The sequence below is a fragment of the Triticum aestivum genome, chromosome 7D (genome assembly GCF_018294505.1).
Source record: "Triticum aestivum cultivar Chinese Spring chromosome 7D, IWGSC CS RefSeq v2.1, whole genome shotgun sequence".
NCBI lineage: Eukaryota > Viridiplantae > Streptophyta > Magnoliopsida > Poales > Poaceae > Triticum > Triticum aestivum.
In genome coordinates, this window is record NC_057814.1 from 582,391,166 (window position 1) to 582,411,043 (window position 19,878).

General features: G+C 41.8%; 1 pseudogene; it reads right to left on the bottom strand.

Moving 5' to 3' along the window:
• The window catches only part of LOC123171341 (uncharacterized), a 127,678-nt pseudogene that overhangs the window by 104,714 nt on the left and 3,086 nt on the right, over positions 1 to 19,878 (bottom strand).

Here is a 19,878-nt window from a genome sequence, read left to right on the forward strand (position 1 = left end):
GCACTTAGCACACAGGGTTAAGAGATAGCAGAGGAAGTGGGAGAAGAAATGCAGTGTGTGACTGCGGTGGATAGTGGCCGTGGCGCCGTGTCCGACATGACGAGCATGGAGTCGTGGACGAGCGACCCCGTCGGCGGCACGGCGAGCGACACCGTCGGCGAACTAGTTGCGGTGCTCGCGCAAAGACAGTCGACAGAGGAGGAGAATGTAGTGCCCGCGCCATGGTATCGTCAGTGCAGTGGACGAGAGAGGAGGTCGAGATGATCGACACCGGAAATGACTCGAGTGTAGTAGGGCGAGAGAGAGGAGGCCAAGATGATCGACCCCGTCGGCGGCGCGGCGAATTGCAGTGTGCACGGAGGCAGAGGACACAAGAAGCAGTGTGCGCGCCATTGTAGCGTCAGTGCAGTAGGAGGACGGCAGAGAGTAGGACGAGATGAGCGACGCCGGAAACGACTCTAGTTTAGTAGGACGTGGGCAAGGAGATCAAGGGGAAGGGCTTCGGCGTCCAGAGGGACGAATAGAAGGGCTATGAGCAAAGGACAGAGGAGCTCGACAAGGCGGCATCAGTGCAGTACACTGCTGCTCAAAGAGAGATGAAGCTACGTTCATCGAAACCAAAAACTTACAACACGAATGTTGTGAGGAACTGCGAGATTAGGCTGCTGGTCAAAGGAAATTTCAAATGATCGATCGTGCGCGACGAATTTGACAAAATTCGTCCAAAATAGCTCCAAACGAGAACACGAGATTAAGAACCTACGACCGACGAAACTGCAAACCGATCGCCTGAATGGAACCGTATCATCGAGGTGCATCTTTTCGTGTAGATCTTACCTCGAAGCGAAGCACCGTTGTGTAGATCAAAGAGAGGAGATTAGATAGAAGGTTACTGGAGGTTGAAGAAGACCTCAAGTAATGACCTTGCATCTCTTCCGTCTCCACTCGTGCAAGGGCCCGCTCGCTAGCGCTCGCCTCGGCCTGGCTCGCGAGAAACTGCCGATTCGAGCGTTTCTAGCGAGCCAGGCTCTGGGCTGCTTTAAGAAGCGTGCGATACAGGCCCAATAGTAAACACAGGCAACCAAACAAGCCTTCTCTTTCTGCGCGGGCCTGGTTGGGCCCGATGCGGGCAACGAAACACGCCCGAGTAGGATTTGCAGTGCATGGCTGAGATTTCATGGTGACGGACAAGGCAGCATGACAAAGAGCATAATAGAGGGCCCTGTCCAGTTATCCCCATACCGTGACAGAACCCCGTTATTGCATGCATCTGCGCCCACCCACCCTCAGCTGCTCTCTCTCTCTCTCTCTCCTTGTGTTTCTTTTCTCTCTCGGACAAACAAAACATGGTAGTACCACGATCCATGACGGCGGCTTACTTTGTCCGTCCATGCCACGCCATGCCCCGTCCTGGCCGATCGCCAGGTCGAACAGCTATGCCTAGCTAGCTGCTGCGGCCGGTCATGTCAGGTTCGGGCAGCCCCATCGGGGAAAGGTCTGAGCGGCGCCATGCAGTTCCGTCTCATCGGCTGGCGCCAGTTCGTTCGTTAGAGTTGCTGTGAGATCGGTCGCGCGCAGGCAGCTGGTCAGGTTATGGATGGATGTGGTCGAAGCAACAGTCTCTAGATGGGAAGTTCAGATCTGTGCCACTCGTCCCTGCCTGCTACTGCACGATAGCTTGGGAGCATGCATGAATCGTGATCCACTCGGTAGGTTTAGGATACTGCACGTCTTTATAAAATTACTGCCAAATTGGTATTCGGCATCTTCAACATCGACCCTCAAACCGTCCGCATACGTCTGGATCGTATGGTCCAGACGTGTTTTATCATCTAACACGGTCTTGTTTTGGTCCATTCGGTCATTAGTTAGGCAACTAGCCAAGCTTTGCCCTATCTATATATGTCTACTACTACTAAACATCTCTCACTTTTGATCTTGCGTGTCAAAATATTAATTTCATATTTTAATTCTTTCGGTTTTATGACATGTGATGCTAACTGGGAGACTTGGAGTTTAGCAGCTATGAACAGAAAAGCGCCATGAAACGGCATAAAGATGAATTCAATTTTTAAGCATGTTGCTTTGAATTCTGAATGTAAAATGATAAACCACTCCATTATTGCTGCATGATAATGCATGATGTAAGATAATTAGCAGCTAAGATCTCTTTTGATAAAATAAAAAACCATATTGCCGATCACAGAGGCAAATTTAAGCTAATACACTTGTGGAACAAGCTAATACAAATTTAATGGTGTTTTCTTCACATGAAGCCAACTCAAAACAGCAATTAAACATTTCATTTAATTTGATGACATATAGAGTAGACTAGAGTAGATGCATTTCAAAATTTAATGGTGTTTAATATTATGATAGTTATTTTTGCACTAGTTTTTATATACTACTCCCTCCGTTTCTAAATATAAGTCTTTTTAGAGATTTTAATACGAACTACATTTAGATGTATATAGACATATTTAAAGTATAAATTCACTTATTTTGTTTGTATGTAGTCGGTATTAAAATGTCTAAACGGACTTATATTTAGAAACGAAAGGAGTAGGTCTGTTTGGCCCCTATACTTAAATCTGGGCTCCGATGCCCTAGGGTCTCATTATTTTTCTTTCTAAAACTGAAAAGAAAAACACTCACCGGTGGGCCAGCAATGACACGGCACATGCGCTACACTACACATAACAGGTCTCTGCGCAGCCATAGATAAGGGCGTACGGCGCGCAATAAAATACACTAGAACGTAGTACGGGCACAGAAGCCCTCTCATCTCTGTCCCTGGTCCAACTGCTTTGCTTTTCCTCTGGTCATCAGTACCACTGATGAGCAGCTTGCTTTGGGAGATAACTAATGTTAAACAGTTTCAGTTGATAGCCCGCCACACAGCACGCCCGAGGAATTAACACGTACTACTACTACTAGTTTCACAGTAGTAGCAAAACTTCAGCTTTAATTATTGTTCAGCCTTAATTATTGTTGGATGGACCTGCCTGACTATGGTAATCATGGGATCTTGGTAACGGTCACGTCGATGAGATGTTTGTTAGGGGACTGCTCCTCCGTTACGCTTTTGTGCCGTTAACCCCCACCCAAAAAGAGCGCCTCTAATTAATCCCTTATATGCTCCTACTGAAACATTGGATCATCCCTACTGTTGTTACGTTAGTGCACTGTCCCTCAACAGCTTACGGGCGCCCTACATAGATCCGAATGGCAGGACTTTATGTCAAATCGTTTGGTTAATCCGCGATCAGTTTGTGTATTGTGCCGCCATGTGCTAACGCATGGCGTTCGTTCGTTCCCCGTCTCTTTCGTCCTAAAGAAAGCCAGATTAAGCGGCGTGACACGACATGGGAGGGAAGCAACGAAATCTCTAAGATACGTATTACATACTAGAGTAAGAACAAATTAACACAGGGGAGCTAGGGCCTAAACCGGGGAGTAGCTAATTAATATAGTTAGATGATCGACGGCGATGTATTTTGCAAACGAGGTCGGTGCCATCACAGCTCTGTCAAGAACAGCTCGCAAGCGACCCGAAGGGCCAGATACTACTATATCGATCTTTTCGTCAGCGCCACCCGTTTCGGCTTTCGCCCACTTCAGCCGACATGGCCCGGGTCCCCGAACGCCCCGAGCTGGAGTGGCACGCTGATCTCTTCTTTCTTGGACAGGTTGTAATTTGAATTTGGGATGATCGATGCGAGTTTCTTTAACGCAACACTAGTGAACTTCTTTCTTCGAGATTGGTTTGATGTCAATATTTGACAAGCCAAGTAAAAGTTGCAAAAATGTTGAAAATCTTCTTAGATATTGGCAACAAAACTAAGCTTTTTTCTTGATAAAGAAAGCTCCCTGTCGGTTTTCCATTATAAGAAACCACATTGTCTTCCTAAAACAAACTACTAATGGCGACACGAAACAAACAAAAGGAAGCCGAATGATGCATGATCAAGATGGTCCCCGGCTGGCCATCCAAACCACAGGGAGTAGAGAAGTTTAAGCGGATTTACAGACATCATCATCCTGGGAAGCTACAAGCCGGAATCTCCAAGATGATAATTTTTAATGGAGCAAGATAAAAGGACTTAGGAGCCAGCCATACATCCTACTAATAAGTTCGCAAAAGACTGTAAGAAGTTAACACACGATCCATCAGGGAAAGGAGAGTCTCCGTCATCCTGCCGTAAGCCGAAGCGAAGGTCTCCATCCAAGAGTTGTCCTGAAAAATTCTCGAGCTGTCGTCTCAACCTTTCTTACACCATACGTCAGCACCCCTTGTTTTTCTGAATTTGTCTGCAAAGTAAGCCAATCATGAAGCATTTTCAAAATCAGGTTAACCGCACACAAAGGAACAATAACCTTGTTATTCTCGAAAATAACACCATTTCACAACTTCCAAATTACCAAAAAGATAGCAGAAATACCAGTGACTGCCATATTTTTTTCATCCTTACTAATGTTTTTGATCCACACATTAAACATATCCTAAACATTATCAGGTATATTATGTAGGTCAAAAGCACATTTCATAATGTTCCAGAGCATTTTAGCCACAGAGCATCTAAAACATTAAATGGTTTATACTCTCATCTCTTCACTACTAGGGAAAAGTCTAACAGTAGCGCGGGTCAGATGTCTATCAGTACCGCGGGTGGGCGCGCTACAACTAATTTTTAGCAGTAGCGCGCTCTGACACGCGCTACTGCTAAGTTTACTTAGAGTAGCGTTCCTCCGTAAACGCGCAACTGCTAATAGCAGCAGCGCCTCTATAGCCGCGCTATTGCTAACTTTTCTGTATTTTTTTATGCAGCCTATTGGCATTGTATTTGTACTGCTTTAATACAATAGTCTCATCAGATGATTTTATGATCATGATGAGTTATTATATATATACAGTAGTCTCTTTCACCCACTGATATCTATCTATTTATCTATCTATATCTATCTATCTATATCTATCTATCTATCTATCTATCTATCTATCTATCTATATCTATACCTATATATATATATACCTATACTAATTACAGACTCCCAAGAAATTACCACATTAATTAGATTTTACGGACCGTTCATCTGGTGGGACCGAGTTATTACGATGTAGATTAACCCACATATTCTATCAATTACTATACCAGCAAAGAAAAAAAATAGCCAGAGAATCACATGAAGCATTTTAGATCTAAAGCAACAAGAAAAAAAAAGAGACATGGAATAGCATTGAACGGTTTAGATATGCAATTGTTTACACAAAAAAGATAAAAAAAAAATTGAGCCATAAGATCGCAGATGCCCGTACAAGGAGTTTGGAAGAAACCGTCATGTGCAGGCCTTCCATCAATAAAAATATTGAAACTAGAATACTCCCGTGGCCAATGAATATTGTCCGCACTAGGTTAGTGAGAACCTTCCTTTTGGAAATTTCCTCTTCTAGCTTTGTGACTCTAAAATAATGAGAACGATAGATTATGCAATTTCTATTTCTTTGATAGTAAATTGGCATACAAGGACACCCTCGATGTACTGTTTTCTTTTATTTTTCTTACTGAAGTCAGGAATTGTGGTACCTTATTTAAGTGGTTTGGATAGAAGACGTTATGTGTCCTGGGCATTAGAGTTGAAAGCATTGCTTCTCTTTTCATGTCTTTTACAGCAGTGGAGCCTGCCCCAAAAGAGGAGAAGGTGTGCCATGTTGAGATGGTGCCTTAATCCATTAAAATTCAATGTTTGGTTCTGAATTTTGTTTGAACTTAATTAGAACTAAGCGGTGCTCATGTTTTCCACTGCAAGTATTAAAGAAATATGAATTTCTTGCTGTTTTGTGAGGCTTCGTCGTCCAGCTCATTGTGCCCAATAACGAGTGTCTCAAGTAGAATAGTTTCTGATGCTGCTGGATTAACACATAAATCTGGTGGTTTCGTCTCTTTGACAGCATGAGGAGCCTATATAGTATTATCAAGAGCTTTTGTTAGATCAATTGTTGTTCAGTACTTCCAATTCATTGTCTTATTTTATCTCTTTGTTGTGTTCCCCGTAAGGAAATCTCCAATATATATGCATGGATTGTCTGACAAAAAGTCAACCAGTGATCTATGGTTGGATGTTTCCCGTAGTCACCAGCGTCGATCAATCAACACCCGCAGCTGCATCGTTCATACAAGGTCAGGACTCATATAGGTATGTAAAGGCACATGTACGTCCAACTGTAAGTATGCAAAGACACATAATTAGCAGTTTTACATTATGCAATCTTAAACATAAGGAGGTGGGTTAGCCTTAATCAGGGTTGTGCTGAGGTTGTTCAAGCCGTCCAATGTCTCCTTAATTTCTCTCCAATTGAGACTGCACCATATCTGCCAGGAAATTTTCTCTTAGTCGTTCTGTTAATTACCACTGCTGCCTTCAATTGAGACTGCACCATATCTGCCAGGAATCCATGTCGTTCCAATGTCTCCTTAATTTCTCTCCTCCCCTTCCAGCACATATGGGTGATGTCCCACACAAAGTTGTTGCTTGCACTATGTCGTGGCCAAGGGTGAATACACCACATGGTGAGGATCGATGCCTTATGAGCTATGATTTCCTATTTAATTAATGTTAGATATGAAAATTCATATCCTGTGTTTTAGTAATTATAACTTTGTCTCTGTACTATAGATGAATAATAGAGTGAATAATTTCTCTAACTTGAGCTGTAACTGAAAAATGCTTGCCTATGATTATCAGTAGTTGTACAAGGACAATGCTCATCCACTGATGGGTTTTCCTTACTATAATTTGTATTATGGGCTGCCGCAGAAAGTGGTAATGGAATGATTCTACCGTGTTACAGTTCTCTCTATATAACCAAGCAAACAAGAGAAACTTATATAAAAGGAAAATCCGGGGCACTCATCCGAGCCTAACATGGAAGTAAATTTGAAACTTTCGTCCATCATCGATGTTGTGCATATATACTAGATGAAGAATACAATGAGTATCTACGTTCCATATTTAAATTTTACACATGCTCAAATATGTCATTCAGGTGCAAATAGTTATATGTAATGATGTTTGCCATAATGTTCAACATAATGGGCACTGCAAACTTATGTGATATCTATCGTACTCCAGTGGTCAATATTGGAGCATATACCCTTCAATCACAAAAATCATCGAGGCGTTGGACAGATAGACAATAGAAAAGAGAAATCCGTGTTCTTTGTTCAGGTTCAGATATACAAACCATACACTGGTAAATGCATCTAAAATTCTTTCCCGCAAAAAAATGCATCTAAAATTCTGAACGAAATTTATGCTTAATGTGAGACGAAACCAAGATTCTTGCTATGGTACTGATAGTTAAACATTGCAGAATAACAAGTATAAGAATGTACTTGCACTACTATTTGCTCTTGCTGTTGTTCAGTTAAAGGTAAATATTTCTGAGCTTCAATTTCCCTGTTTGTACAAGCTCTCGACTAACAACTTATTTTCTAAAAGTGTTAGTTGTGCATTGTTTAACAAACCTGCATCTTGCTATGGCAAAATGGTGCAGCAATTTTACTGTAAACATAATTTTTATTGATAATTGCATCAATATGTTAATCGTTATAACATGTTAATGGTATTGTTTGTTTAAGTTGTACAAAGTTAGCGTTATCAATTTATTTGCCCGTGCAAACGCACAGGTTGACGACTAGTATATAATAACTCATCATGCTCATATAACAACTAAGCATCATCATCATTAATAATAACTAATCATCGTTATCATAATAAAAAGTCATACTCATGATCATCATAGTCATCTAATAACTCATCATCGTTATCATAATAACAAGTCATACTCATCATCATCGTAGTCATCTAATAACTCATCATCGTTATCATAATAATGTAGGAGATATGCCCTAGAGGCAATAATAAATGATATTATTTATCTCCGAGTTCATAATTATGTTTATGTTCCATGCTATAACTGCAATGATTCTCGAGTCTGCAATATCCACGAGGCTCGGAGGAAGACTCATATGCACGTGTGGAATAATAAACGGTAAGAAGTATTCCTAGTCTGGCCTCTAAGACTAGCTCAAGTGTTGCATGATGGTTCTGTTTTCCTGATCATGGGCATGTCTATGCCAGCAATTTTGAGGGCACAATGTTAAGAGAACATTTGTGTTGAATCGACCCGGATTGATGTTATGCTAAGAGATTCATTCGTCACAAGTTAATGGTTTATAACACAGAGATAGTTAATGTTTGCATAATTCCTTAGACCATGAGAGTATCGAGTTTCTTCATGCTTGCTTCATGAACTTTGGGGTTTGTTAAATGTCATCCGTAACTGGATGGCTATTACGGCGGCTTACGGGTTCATGGGAAAGTATGTTAAGTAACTTGATAGCTCGAGATTGGGATTTGCTCCTCCGACGATGGAGAGATATACTCGGGCCCAGTCGGTGTTACGGTGTCCATCATCGTCTGGCCAGACACTTTGTGATTTGATCACGGGGATGCCGGAACACGAAACGAGAAAAGAGAACAAAACCGGTAACGAGGTAACTTGCATAGTGGACAAAGTGTTGGCCCACGGGGATGCAATAAATCTCACCTCAGGTGTTTGTGATATATCGTGAAGCAACAGGAATAGCTCACCTCAACTGGAGGTTCACTCGAATATTCATTCGTGTGGGTATAGGGGTCAATATGGGTGTCCACGGCTCCGATGTTGATCATTGATTGGAAGGGGTTCCAGGTCATGTCTATACTTCACCGAACCTATAGGGTCACACGCTTAAGGGTCATCTATCTGCTGAATACTAGACAGGGAGTCTGAGAGAAAATCACCGAAAAAGTTTCGGACACCGAAAAGTTTCGGACAGCGGAATCGTACCGCAGAGAGAGGTCACCGGATGAGTTTCTGTGAAACCGAAAAAGTTGTTTCGGGGTATGCCATTAAGTCAAAATGGTTTCGGCACATGCCTGATAATTCTTGGAGGGTGCCAGAATCATTCTGGAAACTTTTTGGAATTTTCAGAAATAAAAACCGAAAATGTTTCAGAGCTGCCGGTACCGCTTTGGCTGTTTTTCGCAGATGAAATTCACTAATCTGAAATTGTTTCAGAACGAATCCAAAATCATTTTAGTGGGTACTGGAATTATTCTAAGACCCACAGAAATATTTTCGGATTTAGTGGACGCGAAAAATTGTCTTCATGAATAGTGAAAACGCATTCTTGTTTGCTTTTCGCAGATGAAAATCACTAAACCGAAATTGTTTCGGAACGCGTTGAAAATTATTTTAGTGGGTACTGGAAATGCTCTGAGCCCACATAAATATTTTCAGTTCGAACGGACGCTGAAAAATGTCGTCATGAATAGTGAAAGTGCTTTTTTGCTTGGCTTATTGGAGAAGCCACCTTGAGGGCCTTTTTGGTATTTCCCCCCTTGGCTTCTTGGAGAAGCCACCCTTGGGCTTGGCCTATAAATAGGGGTGGATGGGGCTGCCTAAAGGATCATCCCTTCTCACATACAAGTGCCATGCAATGATCTGGCTTCTCTCTCCCTCCCCGTGAAATAGTTTCGTAGAGCCGAAAGGCTGTCTGGGTTCCGGCAGGAACTAGTTCTGGACGGCGAAGCCCTGCCGGATAGATGACACCGTATATGTGCAACTCTGTAGAGAGATCGTAGTTTCGGTCTTAGTTCTTGAGTGCCTCCCGAAGGGCTGTCCATGTGACCGTCCGAGTTTCGAAGGTCCTCCCGAAGGGCTGTCCGAGTGACCGTTCGAGTTTCGAAGGTCCTCCCGAAGGGCTGTCCGCGACACCTTCCGGGGGGGCTGTTCGACCGCCTCCCGGAGGGCTGTCTGAGGAGCAGATGAGGGTATACATCCTCGCGGTTGGGAGGTTGTAAATCCTAGCTGCGGGGATCTGCACCGCCGATCGTCATCGACTCTACTTCCCGCTACGCTAGGAGTCGGTAACGAAAAAGATCAAACCATGTATGCAGTCTCCATAGTGGTCCTGGGCTGGTGCGTAGGTCGGAAATTTTTTGTTTTCTGCTGCGTTACCCTACAAATAATAAGTCATACTCATCATCATCTTTGTCATCTAACCAACCCTACTTAATTGTTCTTAGGACATGATCATGAGTATTAGTTAGGACCTACTACCCTCTCTAAGGTAAAATTGCATAAAACAAGATAGGCCCTGACACTCCATTATGGAGAATGGAGATTAATCTGTCTCCAATTATTGCGCTTCGCACAATGTTGCTTCCAAGTAGCTCCCTATGATTGTCCATACATTTTTTCCATTCTTTGATTGTCATGTCTTCATCGGTTTTAGAAATCTGGTATGAACAACAGTGAAGCCTAGGCAGACTTGGCCGTAAGTTAATGACATCAAGGCGACCTTTCAGAAACATCAGATCAGGCACACAATCCTTCGGGATTTTCTGTTGAAAAACATAATAATAACGTCGTAGTTAGCAATGTAGTTTAGCGTTAGAAGAATATATGCAAAGGATGCACGGATGTCGTAATAGTAAAAAATCTTACTATGCCATCTCCATGAATGTTACCGTAGTTCAACACGTGCACTAGTGGCACGTATTGACCATAATGTGCAGGAGTTTCATAATTGATATTATAATTTTCAACATCAATAATAAATGAGGTAAGATGATCTTTCTCCTCGTAAGTTAATTCAGCGCCATCAGTTTAGTAGGTTCTGTCTACCATCTTCCGTATATTTTTTGAAGAATGAAAATAAACTGTCAATGGAAATAAGCTGTCAACTATTTTGAAATAAATAATATAAATTACTTAATAAATATGTTTGATAAATTCACATAGAAGTAGAAGTGAAAGTGTATCAACTAGGACCCAAATGTCCATATTCTCTTCGTCGATGTCATCTTCAGGATCACCAAGATCGAAGGTGACATACATACCCTCCTGAAAATCATACGCCTTGCACAGTGCTTCCCAATTCGAGCAACCAAAATGGGATACGCTCTCTGAATTGTATAGTTTTACATCGAAAGCATAATCATGATGGGTCCTGAGATTAACTCTCTTTGTCTTGCGTGGCATGGGATAAGCTAGTCGAATTGTAAAAGACGGAAATTACACATTGAAGAAGCAGAAGTCATGTTTAATTATGAAAAAAGACTTGTCGTTGCGTACCGTTTCAACAGCGAAGGTCTCGTCGAGTTTAGTACTGAAGCGTCGACCGTCTACCAGGTGAGTCCTGTCGCATAGACCCTGGTCGTCGCCGCACCAGTCGCACTCCGGGATCCTATCATCGTCGTCAGACATCTCCTATGTTCATAACTCAAAGATTAAACTTCTACAATTAAATATATGTACTACAAAAACTAAATTAGATCATTATTATTCATCACGGGTTGACTATCGGTCTGTCGAGACTTTTCTTGAAAACTCTCAGCTCACGTGGTGTATATATTCGACCGTCGGTGATGGTCACTCCTCCCTTCGTCCCCGAGTGCATAACACTAAAATGTCTAGCACACGGGAACGAAGGAGAAGCGACCCCCACGACAACAGTCGGGATTCTGCCTCTCCGAGATTTGCGACCATCGGTGATGGTTGCTACTCCTGACATTGCAAAGTGCATTACACCAAAATGTCTAGCACCTTGGAATGAACAAGAAGCTACCCACACGACAACAGTCGGGATTCTTCGTCCTATCATATATGGTGGAGACTCTCCCTCACTGATTCTTCTCTGACTTTTGCGACCGTCGGTGATGGTCGTTCTTCTCTTCCTTCCCGAGCATTACCAAAAGGTCTATCACGAGAAAGAAGAGGAAGAACGACCCCAGGACAACAGTCGACATTCTTCTTCTCTCATATATATGGTGGAGTCCCGACAGACTTAAAGTCAACCTGAAATGTTGTTTAATTATCTTTCTGTAAAATCCGGGCCACTCGATATTTCCTAGATATTCTAGCACAAGTCATGCCAAAATTCACGGAAAAATCTGGCATGACCTTTGCTGAAAAGGACATATATCGAGCGCCTGAAATTTACCACAATGGAAATTAATCAACACTCCGGCAAAACATAGGCCACTGTAAGGTGTTCCCTGCAAACATAGGCCACTTGGGCAAGCACTAGTAGTACACAACACTACATATCACATGTCTAAATCTCCATCATATTTGAAAGACCTACATTGAAAAATTTCTATTCCATGCAAATTGTCACAGCTACTCATCTACTACTCTACTACATCTATCAAAACATCTACATCATCATCGGCATGGGGATTTGGCTGGTCTCACCTCGAGGTCGGAGGGTGTCGGTGACGGGGACGACGGCGGGGATGATGCAGGGCTCCTTGATTTCTGCAAAAACAAAATATAAACAAAAACATTATTATCCTCATTTTAGGACTTAGTGAAACCCTATAAGCTATCAAGTAAATATCTAATTTGAATATAACTTATTGTCTACTTCTTGAACCATAGAAAAATGCCCTAATTTCATAATATAACATAGAGTTTGATTGCTGAAATTCCTATTACTAAATTTGATACCTAAAAATTTGTCATATAGCATTCCAATACATTTCTATAATTCAAAAAATTCTATACCTAAAAATTCATATTACTAGTTTTTTACTAAAATTTTGTATTACTAAAAATTTATATCTACCTTCTACAACAAAATTCTACCTATCTGTACTATTCAAAAAACCTACATTCTACAATCAAAGTGTTACATATCAACTAAATCTATTAACTATGTTTGATTTTTACTAATTCACTCTAAACACTATAAGTTATCAACTAAACCGTAGAAGCATACTAAATCAAAGTTTTACATATCAACTAAATCTTAACACGATAAGCTATCAACTAAACCCCAACTGTGTGGATGGAGGAGGGGGGAGGAGGGGCGGCTAGAGGAGGGTGGAGCAGGGGGTGAGGGGAGGATGAGAGGTATAGGAGGGAGGAGCAGGGGAGGGATGAGGGGAGGAGGGGAGGCGGCTAGAGGAGGGAGGAGTGGGCGGAGGAGGGAGGAGGGGCAGCTAGAGGAGTGAGGAGGGAGGAGGAGAAGGAGGAGGCTTACCGAGGCCGGAGGATTGCGGCGATGCCGACAGAAATGCGGCGATGGCAGGAGGAGGACAGCCGCGACGGTGACAGTGAGACAGGAGAGTGAGGAAACGGGCGGGGCGGGGATGGGGGGATAAGGCCGGCTTAGGAGCAGCGCGAGCCACAGACCGACGCTACTACTATCTAGTTAGCAGTAGCGCGGTTCCCACTAGGGCGCTACTACTATACCTAGCCTGTTGGAAATGGTGTGGCATGTATAGTGGTAGCGCGTTTTATTCTCGCCGCGCTACTGCTATGAACATAGTAGTAGCGCTCTTTGTACACACATGCTACTGCAAACTAGCAGTAGCGCCTCCTTTTAGCACGCGCTAGTGATATGCTTCTGTGTATAAGGTTTTCCCTAGTAGTGCTTCCACAAAAAGGACAACTTTTATCCCCATTACATCCCCTTCTAAGCAGATTATATTTAGTAAGGAGGCTATTTCGCAGCACCAGCCAAAGGCACACTTTAACTTTGTGAGGCATTTTGATCTTCCATAAAAATATATGTGGGTATTTAATCCCATTTTCAATGAAATATCTATAGTACATTTTATAGTATAAATTTCATTTTTAGTCAAAGTCTAACGAACTATATCTTTCTGATCAGTTAACACCACCCCAGCACAGACATCCTTAAAATGATTCCAAAGCTCCAAAGAATCCCCATACAATGTTCTTCTAAACTGAACACAATCTAGTCCTTTTCCAAGCAACTCACTAACAGATTTCTTCTTATCAAAACACATGTTATAAAGCCTAGGAAATTATTCCTTAAGAGATTTATTTCCAACCGACAATTCTTCCCAAAATCTCATATTTTTCGATCCCCCACCTCAAACCTCCACAAGGACATGAATTTTTGTTGATGTTTAACCGGTTCATACCAAAATTGTGAATCCCCTTATTAAACCTATCCTCCTGTTCACCTTAACAGGAAGGCCAAAGAATGACATCATAAAATAAGGGATGCCAGTGAAAGATGTTTAAATAAGAGTTATCATCCCAGCACTCGCAAGCAACCTGCCTTGCTAATTGCTACACTTTTTTCCATCTTATCTTGACGGGGTTTCCAACCTTGGTTCCAAATTCTGTTTCCATCTACAAAAAATCCAAGATATCTCATAGGAAGAGAAGCCACAGGGCAAGTAAATATTTTAGCAAAAAATTCTGCTTCATTAACTACATCACCAAACAAAAACAATTCACTTTTGTAAAAATTAATCATTAATCCAGACATTGTTCAAAAAGACAAAGCGCAAGCTTCAAATTATGTGCACTATCATAACTATCCTGCAGTAGGAAGATTGTGCCATTTGCATATTGCAACATATTAATTCCATTTCCTACATTATCCCCTAGGACTACTTTAGTTAAATCATTTTTTCTTGCATTATCCAATATCATCGCTAAAGCATCATGTGCAAGCTAAAAAGTGAGGGGAGATAGAGAATCCCATTGTCTTAACTCTTTATGAGTAGGAAAAAAGGGCACCAATTTCTCATTGACTTTAATACAAACATTACCCCCTCCAATGGTATGCACGACCCAACCAACCAATTTTATCAGGAAATCCCTTTATTGTAAACATTTGCATGACAAAGGGCCACTTGAATTTATCATAAGCCTTTTCAAAATCAACTTTGAAGAGCACAACACTCTTTTTTATGGTGTGTACCATTCATGGCTTCATGTAAAATCAGAATCCCCTCCATAATTTACCTGCCTTTTACAAAAGCAGTTTGTATTGGAGATACCACCTCCCCAACAACCCCATCTAACCTGTTCATAAGGACTTTGATAAAAAAACTTACATTCAGCAAACAGATGGGCATGAACTTCTGAATTTGATTTGCATCTTTAATTTTTGGGACCAAAGTAATAATTTCATCGTTAAGTGTAGATTTATCTAAAGTCCCATTGTGAAAATCATCAAATAGGGCTTTAAGGTCCATTTTCACAAGATCCCAAGAATGTTAGTAAAACTCGATAGTAAAACCATCAAGACAGAGTGACTTGTTATGAGCCCAAACATTGCAGCTTTAATTCCTCTAGAGAAAAAAAGATTTGATAGTTTATTAGCAGCATCCCTAGGTGAAAGGATTGATATGGTTGACTAGAGGGGGGGGTTATTAGATGGCTAACAAAATTGTAGTCACTTTTGCAAATTTTAGGCTTGACAATATAGTAGGTTGTCTAGATATGCAACTACATGGACAAGCTATATAACAACCAAGTACAAGCAAAATTAAAAAACAATATATAAATTTTCACAAAGTAAAGGACCGAAATAACCGCATGTGGAGTCTATGGAGACAAGGAAGTGTTCCTGAAGATCCCTCCTTTGTGGGAGGTACATCTCCATCCGGGGGGCGTGGAGGCATGATGGACTCCAGGCGCCCCAAGGACACACCCTCTTCTCCTCATGCCCTCACACAATACAAGGTGTTGTGAATCCACTAGCAGTGCCTTTGAAGGCAGCAACCGGGACCTTTATAAACAAACTTTGGGCACTCTCCACAAATTAATTGGAGGCTCCCGACACCACCACAGAGCTTCACTATAATGGAATGTGGCTCCGAGGTGACCTCTTCCGTCTAGGGTGCCCAAAAAGCCAAGAGTAACAAGATCCACAAGAAATGTATGGGGGAATCAAATTTCTTTGGTGGAAGTGTAGATCTAGGTCTCTTCCCTCAATCCCTAGCAAATCAACAAGTTTGGTTGGCCAGAGAAGGAGATCGGGCAAGAAAGAGCTTCAGACATTAATGGAGGAGAGAGAGAGAGAGAGAGAGAGAGGCAATAGGTCGGTGGGAGATGGAAGAACCACATCCTTATATAGTGCTCTCCCAAATTCAACAGTTATGTGCAGAAAAGCACATGGGCGGTACAAATGCCAAGGCCAATCTGCATGTTGGCAGCACTGGAGCGGTATAACCGTCGAGCCTGTGGTAATACTGGTAAATTGTGAATTTATCGAAACAACCGTTTAACAACCGCCCTTGTACCACTTATCACTTGAAAGGAATCACCCTTGCAGTGGTGGTTTGTGAGGTACATGGCACGGTCCAACCGCCCAAATTGCATCCTCGTGTTGCCACTAAGTCTGGGGGCGGTACAAACACCTTGGACCCCGGTTGTACCAGTTAATACAAGATAAACCGGAACTACCATGAGGCTACCGATGGAGCACTGCTGCCAAACCCAAGGGAATGACCCTTCATGCGGTAGTTGCGCCGGTGCAGGAGCTAGTAGTACCGCTTGCACAAGGAGCGGTACAACTGCCACTACCCGCGGTACAACCGCCGCGGTAGTGACTGCATTGTCCACTCCACAAGGGAGCGTTACAACCACAATCACCTGCGGTACAACCGCTCTGGGCAGGTTTTCCTTCATGGCTCAGATGAGGGGCTCTCTACATGAAGCGGAAGGCAATATCAAGGGTGCAATATGTATTTGTATATGTGTTTCATTCCACCCATACCTTTCGATGCAGACCCCCTCCTAATAGTATGGATTTCCTATGACCAAAGAAATAAAATGCGTTGAAAAATCCGTCTTTGCTCTTTTCCATCCGGAGAGGTGCCCAACTGTCTTGTGCCATATAAAGTATAATTGAGTAGCTTAGTCTCACGGTTAGTCCGCAACTTGCATTGTCATCATGACTAAAATACTTAAGACGGGAAATGCCCTTTCACTAGGTATAGTCCTGGGATTTTCAATATCAAGGGATATAGATGATCTTTCTGGATGTCCAAAAAGATCTCTATAATGGAAAATTTTAACATGCTCCCTCTTACCCCCTCCTTTTACATGTGAGGTAAGAAGGTAAGAGTTAATCAGGCCAGTAATTAATGAGATTAACTGCTCGGATCTATTTTATACTCTTACCTCTCATGTGAAAAAAGGAGGTAAGAGGGACAATATTAAAACTGCTCCTCAATAATAATTAGTACTATAATCAATAACATTCTTATCCTATTTAATCTTGCCATCTTCCTCCTCTAAGAGGGCAATTCTGTTTTTCCTTCTCTTGCAAATTGCTTTGGCATGAAAATGTCTAATATTGCAATCTCCCTCTAACAGCTCATCAGTTTTTTCCTCTACCTCCATTTTGCTTCTTCCTGTTTTAGAAGCCAATCAAGCTGAGCCCTAAGATCAAACTGATCCTGTGTATCTGCAGAAGTACGCCCATAAACCCCACAATGTTTATCTAGTGCATCTAACTTACCCAAAATCTCTTTTTAATATGCGTGTACCAAGCATCCATATTTCTATTCCAGCCTTTCAATTTAGATCTAAGTACCCTAAATCTCTTCTGCCATTTGCCATTTTTCAATATTAGAACCCTTAATATTGGGGTCATTCAACACATCAGTGGAAATTTTATCCGCCCCATGCCTTAAAAGCCACGAATTTTCACTTCCGAAAATAGGAACAAATTTCTGAACATCACTAGTATACAAAACAAGAGGAGTATGATGAGATTTCTGTCTAACTAAATCCTTTAATGTAGAAAGAGGATGATTTCTCGCCCAATCAACACAACAAAGAATCCTATCCTAATTTTTATAAGTGGGATTTGGCAAATTATTCCCCTAGGTGATCTGTCTCCCATGTAAATCTAACTCCCTCAACCGTTCCTGTTCAAGTATAGCACTGAACAGGAAACTCCAGTGACCGGGAGTACCTGGCTTTTTTTCTAAAGCTTTCCAAATAATATTAAAGTCCCCCCTAATGATCCACAAGTATATGGGATCTATCGTAGTCCTTTCGATAAATAAGAGTGTCGAACCCAACGAGGAGCAGAAGGAAATGACAAGCGGTTTTCAGCAAGGTATTCTCTGCAAGCACTGAAATTATCGGTAACACATAGTTTTGTGATAAGATAATTCATAACGGGTAACAAATAACAAAAGTAACTAAGGTGCAGCAAAGTGGCCCAATCCTTTTTGTAGCAAAGGACAAGCCTGGATGAACTCTTATATAAAGCAAAGCGCGCCAGAGGACACATGGGAATTACTGTCAAGCTAGTTTTCATCATGTTCATATGATTCGTGTTCGTTCCTTTGATAATTTGATATCTGGGTGGACCGGTGCTTGGGTGCTGTCCTTCCTTGGACAAACCTCCCACTTATGATTAACCCCTCTCGTAAGCATCCGCAACTATGAAAGAAGAATTAAGATAAATCTAACCATAGCATGAAACATATGGCTCCAAATCAGCCCCTTACGAAGCAACGCATAAACTAGGGTTTAAGCTTCTGTCACTCTAGCAACCCATCATCTACTTATTACTTCACAATGCCTTCCCCTAGGCCCAAATCATGGTGAAGTGTCATGTAGTCGACGTTCACATAACACCACTAGAGGAAAGACAACATACATCTCATCAAAATATCGAACGAATACGAAATTCACATGATTACTTATAACAAGAGTTCTCCCATGTCCCCAGGAACAAACGTAACTACTTAAAAAGCATATTCATGTTCAAAATCAGAGGAGTATTGAATACCATTAAGGATCTGAACATATGATCTTCCATCGAATAAACCAACTAGCATCAACTACAAGGAGTAATCAACACTTCTAGCAACCCACAGGTACCAATCTGAGGTTTTGAGACAAAGATCGGATACAAGAGTTGAACTAGGGTTTGAGAGGAGATGGTGCTGGTGAAGATGTTGATGGAGATTGACCCCCTCTCGATTAGAGGATCGTTGGTGATGACGATGGCGATGATTTCCCCCTCCCTGAGGGAAGTTTCCCCGGCAGAATAGCTCCGCCGGAGCCCTAGATTGGTTCTGCCCAAGTTTCGCCTCAAGACGGCGGCGCTTCGTCCCGAAAGCTTCCGTCTGATTTTTTCCAGGTCAAAACACACCATATAGCAGAAGGTGGGCACCAGAGGCCTGACAGGGGGCCCACAAGGCAGGGGGCGCGCCCCCACCCTTGTGGATGGTTGGTGGGCCCCCTGTGGTGCTTTCTTCGCCCAATATTTTTTATTAATTCCAAAATGTCTCTCCGTGAAGTTTCAGGACTTTTGGAGTTGTGCAGAATAGGTCTCTAATATTTGCTTCTTTCCAGCCCAGTATTCCAGCTGCCGGCATTCTCCCTCTTCATGTAAACCTTGTAAAATAAGTGAGAAAAGGCATAAGTATTGTGATATAATGTGTAACAACAGCCCATAATGCAATAAATATCGATATAAAAGCATGATGCAAAATGGATGTATCAACTCCCCCAAGCTTAGACCTCGCTTATCCTCAAGCGAAAGCCGAAATCGAAAAATATGTCCACATGTTTAGAGATAGAGGTGTCGATAAAATAAAATACGAACATGAAGGCATCATGATCATCTTTAGAACAACAACATATATTGTCATATAATTTCTTATGCTAATGTAACAATTCATTCACAAGATAAAGTATGAATCGTAAAGTTCATTGAAAACTAACAAACTATGATCTCAGTCATTGAAGCAACTGCATTTATCATAACATCGGAAAGAGTCAATTTAAGAGCTTCTCAGCAAGTCCACATACTCAACTATCATTTAGTCTTTCACAATTGCTAACACTCACGCGATACTTATGGGTTCAAAGCCTCTGTCGGGCACAGAGAAAGATAGGGACTTATAGTTTCCCCTCCCAACCTTTTACCTCAAGGGTAATGTCAACAATAATACTTTATGATAACCTACATCCGAGTGGATATATATATATATATATATATATATATATATATATATATATATATA